Source organism: Arvicola amphibius, chromosome X (assembly GCF_903992535.2).
Source record: "Arvicola amphibius chromosome X, mArvAmp1.2, whole genome shotgun sequence".
Taxonomy (NCBI): Eukaryota; Metazoa; Chordata; class Mammalia; order Rodentia; family Cricetidae; genus Arvicola; species Arvicola amphibius.
The window spans coordinates 118,786,498-118,789,184 of record NC_052065.1 but is presented as its reverse complement, the minus strand read 5'-3'; positions in this window follow the sequence as shown (position 1 = coordinate 118,789,184).

Sequence of the window (2,687 nt, the reverse complement as noted above, 5' to 3'; positions counted from 1 at the left end):
CAGCATGTGGGAGGCAGAGGCAGGTGGATCTCTAAGTTTGAAGCTAGCCTAGTCTACAGAACTAGTTATAGAATAGCCAGGGCTACAAAAAGAAATCTTGTCTCCAAAAATTATATATATATATATATTCATACTGTTTTTATTTTATTTATACATATATTTATTTATTCTCTCATTTCCCCCCACAGGTCCTTCATGTATACATTTTGATTTCCAATTTAGTATTGTTATGGGATTCCTGAGCATGTGAACAAGTCACTCTCTGCTCCTGGTCTCCTCGTGACTTCTCTTGGTCTCTTTTCCTTCCATTTGTTTTTTCTGTCCTATTCCAATGTGTTAGGTTTTATTTTATCTTACAATGTTTTATTTATTATTATTATTATTATCTCTTAGAAGCCTGTTTGTTTTCTAATGAGAGACAGAAAGCGGATGGGTCCAGATGGGAAGGGAGGTGGGAGGAACTGGGAAGGAGGGGGAGCTATAGTCAAGATATATCATGTGAGAATAAAATCTTTCTTCAATAAAAGAAAAGACTCCTTGGACCATCTCCAAAGGCCTTGGACCTTCCCCAAAGCAATGTGCCTTACCCTCTCTGAGGAATGGATGGGGGGAGGAGATGGAGGGAGTGAGAGGAGGGGAAGGAGAGGGAACTGGGATTGGTATGTAAAATGAAAATATATAGTTTGTTTTCTTTAAAAAAAACAAAAAAGAAAAAAAAACAGTTTTGTGTTTGTGCACGTGGGAGCCCGGAGATCTGCATTGGATGCCCGCTTCAATCACTCTTCACCTTGTTTTTGTTACATTTATTTGTGTGCATGTGTGCATTCATGAGTGCATACCTGTTTGTGTGTGGGGGGGGACAGGAAGAGAACAGCTTTCAGGGGTTGCTTGTCTCTTTCCACCATGTGGGTCCTGGAGATCAAACTCAGGTGGACAGACTTGGCAGTAATTGCCTTAAGCTGCTAAGCTATCTCACCAACCTTTCACCTTAGTGTTTGAGACGGGTCTCTCACCAAAACGAGTGTTTGCTGACACAGTGTTGCTAGTGTGCTGTCCAGCAAGGCCCAGAGCCCAAGGGTTCTGCTGCCTCTGCTTCCCCAGGGCTGGGGTTACAAGTGAACACCTCTGTGTTCAGCTTTTGTTGTTTTCCGAGGCAGGGTTTCTCCATGAAATGGCCCTGGCTGTCCTGGAACTCGCTCTGTAGACCAGGCAGGTCTCAAACTCACCGAGTTCCTGCCTCTGCCTTCCAAGCACAGGGATTAAAGGCGTGCACCACCATTGCCCAGCTATGTGTTCAGCTCTTAGGTGGGTGCTGGGGGTCTAGACTTAGGTCTTCCTACTTACATGTCAAGTATTTTACTGACTTGACACTCTCCTAGTCCGCCTTTAAAAACTGCTGTGAGAACCCGGGCTGCCACTGAACTTACTATGTAGCTCAGGATGAATTGAACTGGGCTTTCCACTTGTAGCTCTTGAATGCTGGAACCGCAGATGTGTGGTTATTATACCTGACTGGAAGCTATTGGGAGGCTGTGTATGGATGAGGGCAGGAGTGGCGGGTTAGAAGTCTCTGTCCTTTCCTCTCAATTTTGCTGTGAACCCTAAAATTGGTCTTCAATTCTTTTTATAAAAGACTAAACAAACACAAAGAGGACATTGACTGTGTTTTCTAGAACATTTCTATCGTAATAGATACTGCAGCGAAAGCAATTTTCCCGTAACTGCCACACCAACCCTCTGAAGTGGATACATTGCATTGATGAGAAGCGTCCCTGTACTTTAGAGAGGGGAACTAATTTGCCCAAGGTTACCCAGCTCGCTAGAGGCAGAATCATGCTATTTCCGCCATGCCCTAATGCCTCCCCCTAAGTATAGACCTCAACCTGGAGAGCCCGCTCCTCACATGGAAGGCCGCAGCACTGAGACCAGCTGTGTTGACAGCAAATGGGAACTGTAATGAAATGACTGGAGGCATTGCCAGAAATATGTCCTCAATTTCAACCTTAATAGACTGTAAAGAGTTTTGAGGTAGGGAACAGGTGCTTGTTTAAAGACCTAGCCTGCTGCAGCTTTTGAAGCTAATTCGTCCCCCCTCCCCCCAGTTACTCTTGTGATGATTGCCTTTAAGTAAGGAATGGTAGTGTTTGTCTGTAATCCTGGGACTTGGGGGATGGAGGCAGGAGGATTTCAAATTTCAGGCCAGCCTGAGTTACACAGAGATACTCTGAGTCAAATTTTTTAAAAAAGAAAAATGTCTTTATGTGTGTATACAAGCACACATGCTCTCTCTCTTGCATACATACATGTGTGCATGTGCTCACCCATGTAAGCATGTGTAGGGGCCCGAGGCTGAGTCAATGACCAGTGTGTTCTTGCCTCTGTTGCTTTCCACCTGATTTTTTTGAGATAGAGTCTCCCTCAGAAATTGGAGATCACTGCTGTTTTGTTAGCTAGATGGGTTGGCTAGTGAACCCCTGAGATCTGCCTGTTTTCATCCCCCAGTGCCGGGTTAACAGATAGGCAGCTGGGCGGTGGTGGCGCACGCCTTTAATCCCAGCACTCGGGAGGCAGAGGCAGGCAGATCTCTGTGAGTTCGAGACCAGCCTGTTCTACAAGAGCTAGCTCCAGGACAGGCTCTAAAGCTGCAGAGAAACCCTGTAAAACAGATAGGCATAACCACACCCAGA